This window comes from Peromyscus eremicus, chromosome 1, assembly GCF_949786415.1.
Source record: "Peromyscus eremicus chromosome 1, PerEre_H2_v1, whole genome shotgun sequence".
Lineage (NCBI taxonomy): Eukaryota > Metazoa > Chordata > Mammalia > Rodentia > Cricetidae > Peromyscus > Peromyscus eremicus.
Window position 1 is genome coordinate 168,189,830 of NC_081416.1, and position 15,133 is coordinate 168,204,962.

The 15,133-nt window shown below is 44.5% G+C and overlaps 1 protein-coding gene and 2 long non-coding RNA genes across 3 annotated transcripts in view; 1 reads left to right on the forward strand and 2 right to left on the reverse strand.

Moving 5' to 3' along the window:
• Positions 1-9,050, forward strand: part of LOC131924879 (uncharacterized) — a 42,267-nt gene extending 33,217 nt beyond the window's left edge. The window contains exon 3 of the long non-coding RNA XR_009383106.1: positions 8,769-9,050. This is a non-coding gene — a long non-coding RNA (uncharacterized LOC131924879). The remainder of the gene's footprint in view (positions 1-8,768) is intronic.
• Positions 1-15,133, reverse strand: part of LOC131895374 (carcinoembryonic antigen-related cell adhesion molecule 1-like) — a 349,579-nt gene that overhangs the window by 214,925 nt on the left and 119,521 nt on the right. The gene's annotated exons all lie outside the window — the stretch shown is intronic.
• On the reverse strand, positions 12,276-13,184 carry LOC131924891 (uncharacterized). Its single transcript, XR_009383110.1, has 3 exons — positions 13,002-13,184; positions 12,651-12,774; positions 12,276-12,397 (listed from the first exon to the last, which is right to left on the reverse strand). It is a non-coding gene; the product is annotated as an uncharacterized LOC131924891 (long non-coding RNA).

Here is a 15,133-nt window from a genome sequence, read left to right on the forward strand (position 1 = left end):
GTTTCCTTCTTCTTCCCTGCTGTTTCCTTCTTCTTCCCTGCTGTTTCCTTAATTCACTGCTGTTTCCCTTCTTCTTCCCTGATGTTTCCCTTCTTCTTCCCTGATGTTTCCTTCTTCTTCCCTGCTGTTTCCTTCTTCTTCCCTGCTGTTTCCCTTCTATGTTCCTTATTTTCCACTCATCCCTTTTATACCTCATAAGACAAAATTTTCTACACAAGAAAAGATTACCTCATAATCACAAGTTATATGTTTTCCAAAAACAAATCACAGTATGATAACAAGTTACATGTTTTCCTTAAAGCTCACAAGCAGTTTAACATATTTTGTTATGTTAATTTTCCCTCCATAACATCTCTACCCCAGAGCAATGACTATTTTATAATTGGTTAACAAAGTTTTAAGGAAGCCATGTATATTTCAGCCTGTTCCTTTTGTATTGGCAGGAAGCTGCTTGCGGTTTCAGTGTAGCAGATACCTACAAACTTCATTCCTGTGTTCAGCTGTCTATCTTTGTTTACATACAATAGGGGCATTTAATTTATTTTTACAACTTTGCTTTATCAAGCTACATTCCAGGGCCTATGATTCATTCTGTAAGCTACATGACCGAGGAACTCAGGCCTAACCTTGGGTGTAGGGACATACTTGCCTTGTTTAATCATCAGCCTGTTTTCCAACAGGCAGGATCCATGGGTCTATAATGCATGAGACTTCCTTGTTTTCAGGTTCCATCCTCTGCAAATTCCACATCAACCAAGGGGAAGGTGACTTCTAGCCTATATTTGTCTTTTTGGTGTCTCTTATTGGATCAAATGGCAGAATAACCCAAACTATTTCCCTAATCATCTTCATTACCTGTCTTAGTCACCTGTATCTTTCAGACTGGCTCAGAATGTTCAGTCAAATCATTGATCTGACTAAGCATCATTGCTCTTATAAAAATCATTGTCATTATAATCTGAAAGGAAAACTCCCAGTGAGGAGTGAGATTTTCCCAAGAAACAATCACACTATTGTTGGAGAATTATTTTAATGTGTGTTACTTTTGTTTATGTTGCATTTGTTTAACTCTGTGAAGCTGTGTTACACTGACTTGTCTAAAACACCTGATGATATAATTAAGAGCTGAACAGCCAATAGCAAGGCAGGAGAAAGGATAGGTGGGGCTTGCAGGAAAGAAGATTAATAGAAGGAGAAAAAAGAGCAGGAGAGGAGAAAAAGGGGCAGAGGATGCTAGGGGACAGCCCCCTCTCTACAGAGCCAACCATGGTGTGAGAGTGAAGGAAGGATTACAGAAGTAAGAAAAGGAAAAGGCCCAGAGGCTTTTAAAAGGTAGAAGGGATAATTTAAAGTTAAGAAAAGTTTGCTAGCAGCAAGCCAAGCCAAAGCTGGGCATTTATAATTAAGAATAAGCCTCTCTGTGTGATTTATTTGGGAGCTGGTTGGCGGCTAGTCCCCAGAAGAGCGAAAACAAACAACAAAATTATGATGTTCCTATGTGGGGCTAGAGTAAAAGAAAATCCAACAACTCACTATACTAGATACAGTGGGATCCTTTCACACAGTATTCACACCATGTCACATACAACAGGAACACAGCAGCAGCAAGCAGGAGGAAACACAGAAGCAGCATGGGGCATTCTGGAGACTGTTCCACTCCCCAGGTGCATCTCCAGCCTTTAGCTTTGCTATTTAGCGAATCAAACTCCATAAGCTCCCTTGCTGACTGCAGCTCCTCATGACCACCGACAACATTTGAACCCCACTGTGATCTGTCCAGTCTCCTGTGGGCCCTCCCTTCAAATCATGCTGCTTCTCCCCATTTCTTCCCATTACCTGACTGCTTTGCTCCTTCTGGCAGGAAGCATCCATTGGAGCAGCAATTATCAACCTGTGGGTCTCAACCCCTTTGAGAGAGGTTATGAACTACCCATTGACAGGGGTTGCATATCAGATATCCTGCATATCAGATACTTACATTATGATTCACAACAGTAGCAAAATTACAGTTATTAAAATAATTCTATGGTTGGGGGGTCACCACAGTATGAGGAACTGTATTAAATGGTTGCGACATTAGGAAGGTTGAGAACCACTGCTCTAGAGGGCAGACATGCTCCTTTTTGAGATCATGTAACCCTGTCACCCCTGAGACAAGTGTGGCTGCTTTTACAGCCCCAATCTCAGTTCACAGACAGGCCTGGAGTGAAATTCCTGGTACAGTCCCTGGCCCACAAGGGCCTCAAGTGGAAGGTGTGATGGCATGACCTGGTGATGGGGAGCCAAGGCAGGACCCAGATCACTTGAAGGGGCAATGGTCTAGGCACAATGGCTAGACGCTCAGAGCCCAGATCTTCTGTATGTAATTGTGATGCTTTAAGCACTGCTTAATGGGACAGACTAGTAGGAACATGGAAGCCATTGGTGTTGATTTATTTGAACTGTGGGGGCCTGGTCAAGAGATTTCAGAGGAGAAGAATATTAATATGTGGCCTAGAGATTGTTCTTGTGGTATTTTGGTGAAGAATATGGCTGCTTTTTGTCCTTGTCCCAAAAGTCTGCCTGAGGCTAAAGTGAAGTGTTTTGGATTAATTCCATTGGCAGAGGAAATCTCAAAACAGCTTACTATAGACTTTGTTTTGATTTTTATGACTGGCCACTCTTATACAGATTTATAATGAAAAAGAGGAAGCCGAGCAAGGAAAAAATACAAAATGTACAATTTGAGGAGAAAGAGCACCAGGAAGTGGAATGGAACTAATTCTAGTATTCAAAGAGATAAACATATTAAGAAATGGAATGCAGGGAGTGGTGGCCCAGGGCAAGTTCCTAAGAAGCTAAGTTTCCAACAGCTGAAAAGAAATTAAAGAAAAGCTTAAATCAGGGTGTGGTGGTACATGTCTTTAATCCCAACACTGGGAAGGCATAGGAAAGGGGATCTCTGAGTTTGAAGCCAGCCTGGTCTACAGAGCAAATTTCAGTACAGCCATGCTTACCTTAGGCAGTGAAGGACACCAACAAAAACAGAAAACTGGTGAAGATGTAATTAAACAAGGGGGTCACATTACAGCACCAGCAAGCAGCAGAACATGGTAGCTTTGGCCACCTGGTTCTGGATTAAGGATGGAAGAAATAGGCTATGGAATTTGCCTCCTTGACTAAGGAAAACCACTGTGGCTAGGCATGTGTCAGGAGTGTCCCTATATGGAGGACCAGAGAGGCCATTGTGTGAAGCTGTGAAGGAGATTCTTGGATTGCCTTGGAGACCCCAAGATGTTGGAGATGCCAGAGCCTTGGGATACCTGCTGAGAAGAGCTGTAACAAACAGGAAGTGGAACCAGCCCAAGAGAGTAATGTGTTGTGGTCAATATAGCTGAAAGAAGTTGTAGCTCTGAAGAGCAGTTTTAAGTAAGACCTGGAGATGCAGAGTTTGCAGTTTGCCCAGATTACTTTCAGTCTCACTTTGGTCCAGTATTTCCTCATTATGTTCCCTTCCCTACACTTTGGAAGAGTAATGTATATATTGTGCCATTATATGTTGGAAGCATGTGTTTTTTAATTTTTATTTTATAGGAGATTATAGTTAAGAGATTGCGTGAATCTCAGAAGAAACTTTGAACTTTCCACTTTTAAACATTGTTGATCTGTGATAGACTATGGAGACTTTTGAAAATGGACTAAATATATTTTACATTATGATATTGTTACAAGCTTATGGGGGCCAGGAAGTGGGATGTGGTGGTTTGAATGTAATTGGCCCGCACAAGATAACAGGGAGTGGCACTATTAGGAGGTGTGGTTTTGTTGGAGTAGATATGGCCTTGTTGGAGAAAGTGTGTCACTGTAGGAGCAGTCTTTGAGGTCTCCTATGCTCAAGCCATACCCAGTGTCTCAGTTTACTTCCTGTTGCCTCTGGATCAAAATTATAGAAATCTCAGCTCCTTCTCCAGCACCATGTCTGCCTGCATGTTACCATGTTCCACCATGATGATAATGGACTGAATCTCTAAGCCATAAGCCCTCCCATTACATGTTTTCCTTTGTAAGAGTTGCTGTGTTCATGCTGTCTTTACACAGCAATAGAAATCCTAAGACAGTCCTGGTTATCAGTCATCCTCCAAGAGGTAGCAGCACTGGAACAGGAACCAATGTCAGACACGAAGTAGCTGCAGATCAGCCCAGGAAATGCCTCAACTTGTTCAGTGAGAAGGTGGTGGCTTATGTTGTGAGAACCTGAATTATAATGAGAAATGTGAGGTTGTTTTCTCTTATTTTAGATTTGCTTTTATTCTCCCTGTCTCTCAGCCTGTGTCATTGTCTCTGTCTCATTCTCTCTCTGTCTGTCTCACTCTCTCTGTATGTGAGTAGGCCACATGTGTGTGAGGTTCCTATCGAAGCCAGAAGAGGGCATCATTGTCCCTGGATATGAAGCTGCAGGCAGCTGTGAACCTCCTGATGTGTGTGCTGGGAACTGAACTCAGGTCTTCCAGAAGAGCAGCACGTGCCCTTAGATTCTGAGAGTTTTTAAATTTTGTTTTGGAAGGTTTTCATTTGCAGGTTCTCTTTCCATGTCACTATCATTCTCTTTCTAACCCACCTGTGACAGAAACCTCATATTCTACACCATTATGAAGCAGATGGTTGGGCCACCACCAGCCTGTCTTGATCCAGGGACCCTCAGTTGTGTCCCTGTTGTGGCAATGTGTTGAGAATAGTTACCTTCTCCAAGGGTCAGGACTCCACTCCTACTTTCTAACTGTAGATTCATCTCCTGTGCTAATTCCAGGCCCACTCAGGCCTCACAGAACTCTGAGCTAGCCATCTCAGTACCATTCTGTTAACAAGTGTTTGCTCCTGGTGCTGGTCAAAGTGTGTATATCCTCCTAGGAGTAGCAAAGGTGTGCAAGCATGCATGTGCATGTGCATGTGCACCTGGACACATGTACAGTCTCAGGTATGAGAAATTAAGAACCATTCAACAAATATTTAACTGTAAAAATTTGAAGGCTAGGGTGTAAGTCTGTAGGCAGAGCTTACTTAGTGTGCACAAAGCTCTGGATTTGATCCCCAGGACTTTGTTCGAAAAGATACACACAGGAGGATGAGAAGCCCAAAGTCATCCTTGGTTATGTACTGAGTTTGAAGCTAGCCTGGGCTATGTGAGACACACTCACAAAAAATTTTTAAAAAGTCAGGAAATAAAATGTAAGAGTAAATAGTGATCTTTGGATGGTTATTTGACACACTTTTGTTTACTTTCTCCTAAATTGTTTGTCCTTGTCCATACATCTCCACTTGCCAAAGCGGAGCATGTCTCCCCATGCCACATCAAACTGGGCATGACCATGAAGCTTGGTCACAGTGGCCAAGGGGGCTTAATACAACCTCACTTTTCCAATCTGACATTCCAAATGTACCCTATGATTGGCCCCTCTGGCTTTTGTGCATCCATGATACCTACTGTATGTCACAAACCTCAACTGACTTTACTTAGGGGTCACTGCTCTGTGTTTGTGTACACTCCCTGCCTGTCCCTCTATGCCTGTGTATGTGGGTGGTGCTGGTGGTGGTGGTGATGGTATTGCTGGTGGTGCTGGTGTTGGTTGGTGGTTTGCTGGCATGTATGTCTGAACATTATGTATATGTCTGGTACCCCCAGGGGAGAGAAGATGGTATCAGATACCCTGAGACTACAGTTACAAAAGGTTTTAATCTGTGTGGTTGATGGGGATCTGAGTCCTCTGGAAGAGCAGCCAAATGCTTAGATCCACCGAACCACCTCTCCACCTCCTATCCCTGGCACCTCTTGAGTATGCTCAAATGTATGAAGTCAGGTGGGGACAGGCTTCTAGTCTTCCTGGTCAACTAGTTCCTTTCCTGATCCACTCTTTTCAGCCACTACTCTCCTGTCACAGTAGTGGGGCAGAGGTGTACAGGGAGACAGATGCAATTAGAACAGAGGGCCCCACAGAGCTAAGTGGTGACAAGAGCAGGAAGTGTGAGCAAGAGAGGAATCTGGAGTATGTGATAGGACACTGGACATTCCCCAGTAGGAGAAGGAGCTAGGTTCGGGGAGCTAAGAAGACAGTAGTGTGTGCAAGGAAGCCCTGAGAACAGAGTGGGCAAATGTCCAGGAGTGCTTCATGTGCTTGCTGAAGGCTTGGCCACTTAGCTTTGTGGGACTAGAGAACAAGTCACAGCTGAAAGGTGAAATGGAATCCCAAACAGACATGCATGGGAGATTGTATCTCTCCACCATGGAACTGCAGCTGTGACCAACCAAGACAGTTCCTGTTTGCAGGACCTTGGATTTCATGGCCCGCCATGTGTATAGCAAAAATCCCATGTCGGGAAATAGGTACAGAGTGGCTGCCACTGGACTCCTAGAACTGTACACAAGCCAGTCTACATTGTCATCCTTCTGAGGGCAGAGATCGCATGCCAGGACCTGCACACATAGTCACCTAACTGTCAGAGGGCTTTCCCCAATCGAGGTCATCCCCTACCGCAGCCCATTTTTCTCTTCCACGGCCAGTTTTCTGATCACTATTTAGCTGGCTCCCTGGCTACAGTGGACTTCATAAGTGCTCTTGCTCTGTAGTCTAAAGGGTGCAATCCCTCACCAGCAATCCCTTTTCTGCTAGCCACTGGCTACCCAATTCATTATTTGCCTTTCTCTCTGCTGACTCTGAAGGCTGGAGCTGCAGGATTGTGTCCTTTGGGGCATCTCTTCCACTACCCCCGCCCCCAGTGAGGGGCCGGAGACTGGGAATACATGAGTAGCAGCTAATGGGACACTTCCCATTGCTGTTTTTTTTTTTTTTTATTTCAGAAGACCGTTGTTGTTGCTGGTGGAGATGGGAAGATTGAAGTTAGGGATTTGTGTTGCTGGACATTGTTTTCCAGGAAATAATGTGAAGGCCATCCACCTGAAAAGTATGATCATACAGTCAGTCTCAAGACACAGAGACAGAGACAGACAGACAGAACATGGGTTCATCTCAGAGGACAAATTACAGGAGGGGTCTCCTCTTTCACCTCAGGTTTTGGGGACTGAACTCGGGTGTCAGATTTGTAAATTGTATTTTACACACAAAACCATCTCAACTTCCCTAAACCTAGTTTGTGTGTGTGTTGGTGTGAACCAGCTCTCATGTAGCCCATGGAGTCCTCAGTTGTGTCCCTGTGTGGCAATGTTTTGAGAATAGTTACCTTCTCCATGGAGTCAAGACTCCACTCCTGCTTTCTCACTGCAGGTCCATCTCCTCTGCTAATCCCAGGCCCCTCTCAGCCCTCACAGAACTCTGAGCTGGAGATCTCAGCACCATTCTGTTAACAAATGTTTGTTCCTGGTGCTGGTCAAAGCATGTATATCTCCTAGGAGAAGCAAAGGTGTGCATGCATGCATGTGAATGTGTGTGTGTGCACCTGGACACATGTACAGTCTTACGTATGAGAAGTTAAGAACCATTCAACAAATATTTAACTGTAAAAATTTGAAGGCTAGGGTGTAAGTCTGTAGGCAGAGCTTACTTAGTGTGCACAAAGCTCTGGATTTGATCCCCAGGACTTTGTTCGAAAAGATACACACAGGCGGATGAGAAGCCCAAAGTCATCCTTGGTTGTGTACTGAGTTTGAAGCTAGCCTGGGCTATGTGAGACACACTCATAAAAAATTTTTAAAAAGTCAGGAAAGAAAATGTAAGAGTAAATAGTGGTCTTTAGATGGGTGTTTGACACACTTTTGTTTACTTTCTCCTGAATTGCTTGTCCTTGTCCATACACCTCTACCTGCCAAAAGTGGAGCATGTCTCCCCATGCCACATCTAACTGGGCATGACCATGAAGCTTGGTCACAGTGGCCATGGTACCCCATGGGGAGAGAAGATGGTATCAGATACCCTGAGACTACAGTTACAAAAGGTTTTAATCTGTGTGGTTGATGGGCATCTGAGTCCTCTGGAAGAGCAGCTCAGTGCTTAGATCCACCAAACCACCTCTCCAGCTCCTATCCCTGGCATCTCTTGAGTATGCTCGACTGTATGAAGTCAGGTGGGGACAGGCTTCTAGTCTTCCTGTCAACTAGTTCCTTTCCTGATCCACTCTTTTCAGCCACTACTCTCCTGTCACAGTAGTGGGGCAGAGGTGTGCAGGGAGACAGATGCAATTAGAACAGAGGGCCCCAAAGAGCTAAGTGTTGACAAGAGCAGGAAGTGTGAGCAAGAGAGGAATCTGGAGTATGTGATAGGACACTGGACATTCCCCAGTAGGAGAAGGAGCTAGTGTCCGGAGATAAGGAGACAGTAGTGTGTGCGAGGATGCCCTGAGAACAGAGTGGGCAAATGTCAAGGAGTGCTTCATGTGCTTGCTGAAGGCTTGGCCACTTAGCTTTGTGGGACTAGAGAACAAGTCACAGCTGCCAGAGGGCTTTCTCCAGTGGAGGTCATCCCCTATCACAGCCCATTTTTCTCTTCCACGGCCAGTTTTCTGATCACTACTCAGCTGGCTCCCTGGCTACAGTGGACTTCGTAAAGTACTCTTGCTCTGTAGTCTAAAGGGTGCAATCCCTCACCAGCAATACCTTTCCTGCTAGCCACCAGCTACGCAATTCATTATCTGCCTTTCTCTCTGCTGACTCTGAAGGCTAGGGCTGCAGGGTTGTGTCCTTTGGGGCATCTCCTCTGTTACCCCATCCCAGTGAGGGGCAAGAGTCTGGGAATACAGGTGCAGAAGCTAATGGGACAGGTCATCACTGTTTTTTTTTTCAGAAGACCATTGCTGTTGCTGGTGGAAATGGGAAGATGAAGTTAGGGATTTGTGTTGCTGGACATTGTTTTCCAAGAAATAATGTGAAGGCCATCCACCTGAAAAGTATGATCATACAGTCAGTCTCAAGACACAGAGACAGACAGACAAACAGACAGAACATGGATGCATCTCAGAGGACAACTTGCAGGAGGGGGTCTGCTCTTTTACCTCAGGTTTTAGGAACTCAGGTGTCAGATTTGTAAACTGCACTTTACACACTAAAGCATCTCAACTTCCCTAAACCTAGTTTGTGTGTGTGTTGGTGTGAACCAGCTCTCATATATCCCAGGGAGTCCCCATGTTCTCCTCCAGGGACCAAGTGCTGTGACTGCAGGTGTGCTAAACTGTGATTCTGTGGATCAAACCTAAGCCAGGGACAGTCAGACAAGCGCTCTAGCAATAGGACTACATTTCCAGCCTTTAACCTCTCTAAGTGACCATCTCAATTGCTAAGAAGAATATAAGTTATTATGTGGCTGGAGCCTTCTGGCAAAGAACAGAGACACACATTAGTCCCCTCCTTTAGAGTCAACCCACATGATCTCTTTGTCCTGCACAGAACAACATCTCATGAGGGCCCCCTGTGCCAGAGACTTTAGAAGACATCACCCGGCCTACTTTAACATGCTGCCCATGGTCCCTGGCCATTGTCCACTCTCGCTCCTTGAAAGCCTTTCATCTGCAGTGGCCCTTTGGCCAATGTCCACCCTCACTTTTGAGCATGCCTCCCATCATTTTCTAAGAAACCTGCCAGTCTTCTACATGACAGGATGTCTCTTGTCTGAATCCATCTGCCAGACTACAAGGGACTAGGATGCTGGGCAGAGAAGGGGTCAGAGTGAGATCCCAGATCCTGCACTTCTGACTGGTTGGAATGGAGTCTTTCCTTTGAAGGCCAGAGCAGGTTCAGATGAGGAGAGACAAGCGAGAGGGGTGTGGCTCTTCCTCCTTTGGGTCTGTGCTGGGAACTACACAGGGGCTAGCTCACCCACACCTGCAACCTCTTTTGTAGTGGGCAGAATGCAGGTGAGCAGCCTAAAGGGTGGAGAGGTGCAGCTCCTCATCTGCTGCACAAGGAACTAAGGACACACAGTTGTGGCTCTGAGCATCCCCATCTCTCCAGAGACATCTGCGAGGAAGCAGGCAGTGAAAGTGGCAGTGCTTACCTCATTAGGAGAGCTGTCACATGACCTGGGGAAGCAAAAGAAGACTCACCAGAGCATGGAAGTGCAAAGCTCATCCAAGACTTCTGATTTGTAGCTGAAGGAGGCAGCACGAGGTAGTAGTAGATGTGCGGTGGGGGTTGAAGGGGGTGATGCCCAAGTCCAGTTAGAGGATTTGTATCCTCCAGAGTCCATTTCACAGACCTAGCTTATTAGGACCAGAGTAGAGTTAACAAGGACAGAGACCTGGATTATTCAGTTCAGGAGTTCTCCAAGTTCACAAAGCCTTGATTATTCTTTCCTCAGTGGTTATTTGTGACTGACATGTTCCTTTGACAAGGAGGAGCACAGTGGTCCTTGGGACCCAGACTCACACAGTAGAGAGTCCCCCTAAGGGATAATGAATGACCACAACCTTCACACACAGCAGGGAAGGCATTAGGTTCAGGAACTTGCTCTTGGACATGTGGTTCCCTCATGCCAGCCTAGCCTAGGTCAACTGAGTCTCCCTTCAGCACTGACTTGGTCTCCTGTGGCTGGAAAGAGGGTGAGGACCTACAGCACCTGAGGGCTGGTGTGTTGCATTATTTGTTTAACAATGTAAAGATGTGTTGTGTTTGTATAACTATGTAAACATGTGTTGCTGTTTTACCTTGACTCCCCAAGGCAACAGACTTGTCTAAGAAAAAGCTGAATATCTAATAGTGAGGGAGGAGATATAGGTGGGACATCTAGGCAGGAAGAATAAGTAGGAAGAGGTATTTAGGCTCAAAAAAGAAAGAAAAAAAGAAGCCACGGAGACATCTGGGGTCAGAGAGACAGATGGGGAGGAAGCAGAAAAGTAGAACATACAGAATGAAAGAAAGGTAAAAAGGCCTGAGGAAAACATAGATGAATAGAAACAGTTTAAATTAAGGTAAAGGTGTAGCTTACCGGCATCTTCATATGCTGTTTCTCATCGTGGCGGCTGGCAGTGTCTCTCTGACTCAGCCTTCTACTTCCCAGCTTTATTCTCCTCCTTGTCCCACCTACACTTCCTGCTTAGCCAATGGCCAATCAGTGTTTTATTTATTGACTAATCAGCAACACATTTGCCATACAGAACATCCCACAGCACTTCCCTCTTTTTTTGTTTTTCAAAAAGGAAGGTTTTAACCTTAACAAAGTAAAATTACATATAATTTGGGAATTTGGGTGTAGCTTCTCTTACTACTTCCTGCTGGAGGGGGCTGCTGTATCTTATGGGGACACAAAGAAAATTTTAGGATTATGGAATAGTCCATGAGGGTGTATCTTCTGAGCCTGTTGCCTTCAAACCACCTTGGAAGTTGGATCATCTGGGCCATGGTGTCATCGGAGAACTTTCAGGGGGTCTTGGCTGGTCAAACCTGATGTATCTTAATCTGGAACAAATCCATAGCCTTTGGCTTTCTGTGGGAACAAAAGCAGAGTCTCCTTTCCAAAGCAACACATCTTTACATCCAAACTGTGAAGTCAAGATATCTTTAAAATATACATATTGGCATAACTCAACAGCTTTTACGATCAAATGTTTTTCCGCAGTTAAAAATCCCAAAGACAACACAATCCAGATTCTCTATGTAATATTCATCTTTACATGGCTTATTTTTTATATTAATTTTACTGTCTCTTTAAAGACTTTATTTTTTTAAACTATTTGTTTATATAACCGTATATATCACCTTTTTTGTCTCTTTTAAGCCTAGGTATATTTTACACACATTGTAAACTATTACATCTGAATCTGTCTTATTGTGAATCTATTGCTTTAACCTGCAGCACCTCTGGCTGCTGGCTCCGCCCACCTCAGCTTCCCAACATGGCTACGTTTCCCACCAGCTCTGGGAGCTATAGTGGGTCTATGCTTTTATCCAAGCAGCGTGTAGCCCAGAAACCTCTTTTTTTGTTTTGTACTAGCAAAGGCTAAATCCACCATGCAGCTTAATGTACCACTTGCAGAGGCCTCATTCCCACCATACGGGGCAGGTCGAGCACACACGCTAGGAACCCAGTAGCTCTAACCGGCAGCTGCCGCTCATTTGAGAGAGACAATTAGGAACTGTTTTTAGCTCCGTTTTAGAATCTTTTTTCTCAGTTTTTAGGTAGAAACTCTTGCCACCACGTTGGATGCCATTTGTAGCTAGAGTTTTCCTGCCTGGCCCACAGTCAGGACAAATCTCTCTCACCTGCCAGCCCCACAGCCCCTCAGACCCAACCAAGTAAACACAGAAGCTGGGAAAAGAAGATCTGCTCTGTAAGTCAGACAGGAGACAGTGGCTGCTGTCCAGGATGTTGTGGAAGTACTGGCAGGTGGTGGGACCTTTGATTCCCGAGGGTCAGTGCCTTTACTTACTGTGGGTGGACAGGTCCAGTTGTCCTCACTGAGCATGCTCTTACTTCTCGCCCTAAAGAAGTGGGAGACACCATCACTGTTGTTTGGTTCCTCAGTTGGGAAGGACCCTGGGAGCCAATGTTTCCTGGGAGCTGCTTGGTGTCCTTGCTGTGCATTCACACCATGGCTGCCACTGCCTTTCTTGGTGCTGCCTCATTTTCCAATCTAATCAGCCCCCTCCAACCCTTTGATCCTTTTATCCCATCATATTTGCTGTTTTTTAATTGGGTCTAGGGGTGGTACTTTGGTTGAGAATTTACTTTTACCTTCTTTTTCTTTCGAAGTTTCATATTTGAACCTTCTTTTGAGGTTTCATTGAGGTTGGTTGGCTGATTGAGGTTGGTTGGCTCATTGTCCACTTGTTTAATGTCTTTCGCAATTTGTGGCTCCCTGGTGAAAGATAAAGACAATTTATCTCCAAACTTCACAGGGAAAGGAGTGACCATGACCAACAGATAGTGGGGTACAGGACATAGGAAGGCAGTGATATGAGTAACACAGCAGACACATAGCAAAGAGAAGAAAATGGAGTCTAGACACAAAGTAAAGGAAGCCTCTTCCCTTTCCCAAGCATGGAGGGAATGGAAGAGTAGGTGGAAGGGTGTAAGACACTTCACCTGTGACGACAGCTGTGCCACAGGAAAACCAGTACAAATATTACTGCAATCAGCCCCATCACACATTGGACAATAATGCCAATAATACTCTATAATGAAAGTTGATGTTCACCTGTCATGGACAGAAAAGAGAACAAGCATCACCATAAATTCATCCTCACCAAGCAAGTGAACAAAAATTCTCTGAATGTGTCTGACATCTGTTTGTTCCTTTGGGGAGTGTACTTCCTGTGAGAAGGTAGATTAGAAGAGGTGAGGCAATAAACAGGGTATTCTCCCCTAGTACTCCTATAAGTACTGTGTTTCTAGGCTGGCCTTGCCTGTGGTGGGTGGGGAGAGAGTGTGCTTTAGGCTGCAGCCTAAATCATATCCACTCTGGCAGTCCTTTGAAGGATCTGAAAATAGGAGAAATTCATATAGCAATTTTTACATTAACATTACAGTTGTTTTTAATGATCACATCTTCTTCTCATTGTCCTAATTGTTGTAGATGTAAATATTCAGCTCTTTGGTTCCTGTGGCCAGGAGTTAACTGAAAGCATATTGAGGCTCCAAACCCAGAGAGTGCTGCCCCTTGGCCCCATCCATGGGACACAGCTGGTCCCTGTGAACCCCCACCCAACTCTGTCCCAGTTGCTGGCCAGTAGGCAGGGCTGCTTCGTGAAGGCCCTCCCTCACCAAGACGCCCTACTGGACATCTTACCAATATACACCCTGCCCCCATACCAATCCTCCTGAGACCCCAGACACTTCCTGAGGCATGAAAACCAAGCCGGCAGCCCTCATTGGACAAAGAACTCTCATTGGAACAAGAGTAACCTCGTGAGACAGCGAATCTGCCACCTCTCATTCCACCAAGAGAGGCTTCCTGAAACATAGAATCTGTAATCTCTGACTAGACCAAGAGCCCTGATAAGACCAAGAGTGGCTCTGTGAGTCACAGAATCAACAAGCTTAGGTTCACCCAAGAGCAGCTCCCTTAGAAACAGAATCTGCCTTCTCCAATTAGACCAAGAACTAAGATTGAACCTAAAGGGGCCCTCTGAGACACAGACACAACAAGCACAGAGTAGAACAATAGCAACTCACTCAGACACAGCAACCTCTTATGCCTATTAGAGGAGGAGATGGGCAGATGTCAAGGGAAAAATACATAGAACAACATAAGAGCAATACAGCATCACCAGAACCTAGCCCTCCTCCAATAGCAAGACCTGAACATCACAATGTAGAAGAAGCAGAAGAAAGCAACCTTGAGAACAGCATTATGAAGATGCTAGAGGCCTTTCAAGAAACAATGAAAAATGAAATTGAGGAAAAGACAAACAAAAAATTGGAAGAAATCAATAAAGAACTAGAGGAAAAGACAAATAAAAAAAAGTGGAAGAAAGCAATAAATCCCTTAATGAAAGCCATGAAAAAGCAATTAAACATGTGAGGGAAACACTTCAAGACCTGAAAAGGGAAATAGAAACAATGAAGAAGACACAAATAGAGGGAATGCTGGAAATAGAAAATCTGAGTAAACAAACAGGAAACACAGATGCAAGCATAACCAAGAGAATACAAGCATTGGAAGAGAGAATCTCTGGTGTAGAGGATGCAATAGAGGAAAGAGTTTCATCAGTCAAAGAAAATACCAAGGCCAAAAAAGTCATAACACAAAATGTCCAGGGTCTGGGATACCATGAAAAGGCCAAAACTAAGATTAATAGGGATAGAAGAAGGAAAAGAATACCAACTAAAAGGCACAGAAAATACATTCAACAAGATCATAGAAGAAAGCTTTCCCAACCTAAAGAAGGAAATACCTATGAAGATAGAAGAAGCCTATAGAAGACCAAACAGACTAGACCCCCCAAAATGTCCCCTTGCTGAATAATAATTAAACAACTAAATCTACAGAATAAAGTAAATATATTAAGAGCAGTAAAAGAAAAAGGCTAAGTGACTTAAAAAGGCAAACCCATCAGAATAACACCCAATTTCTCAATGGAGACTTTGAAAGCCAGAAGGACCTGTATAGACATAATGAAGACACTAAAGGAAAATGGATGCCAGCCTAGAATAATATACCTAGCAAAACTTTCAATCATCATAGACAGAGTGAACAAGACATTCTAAAACAAAAC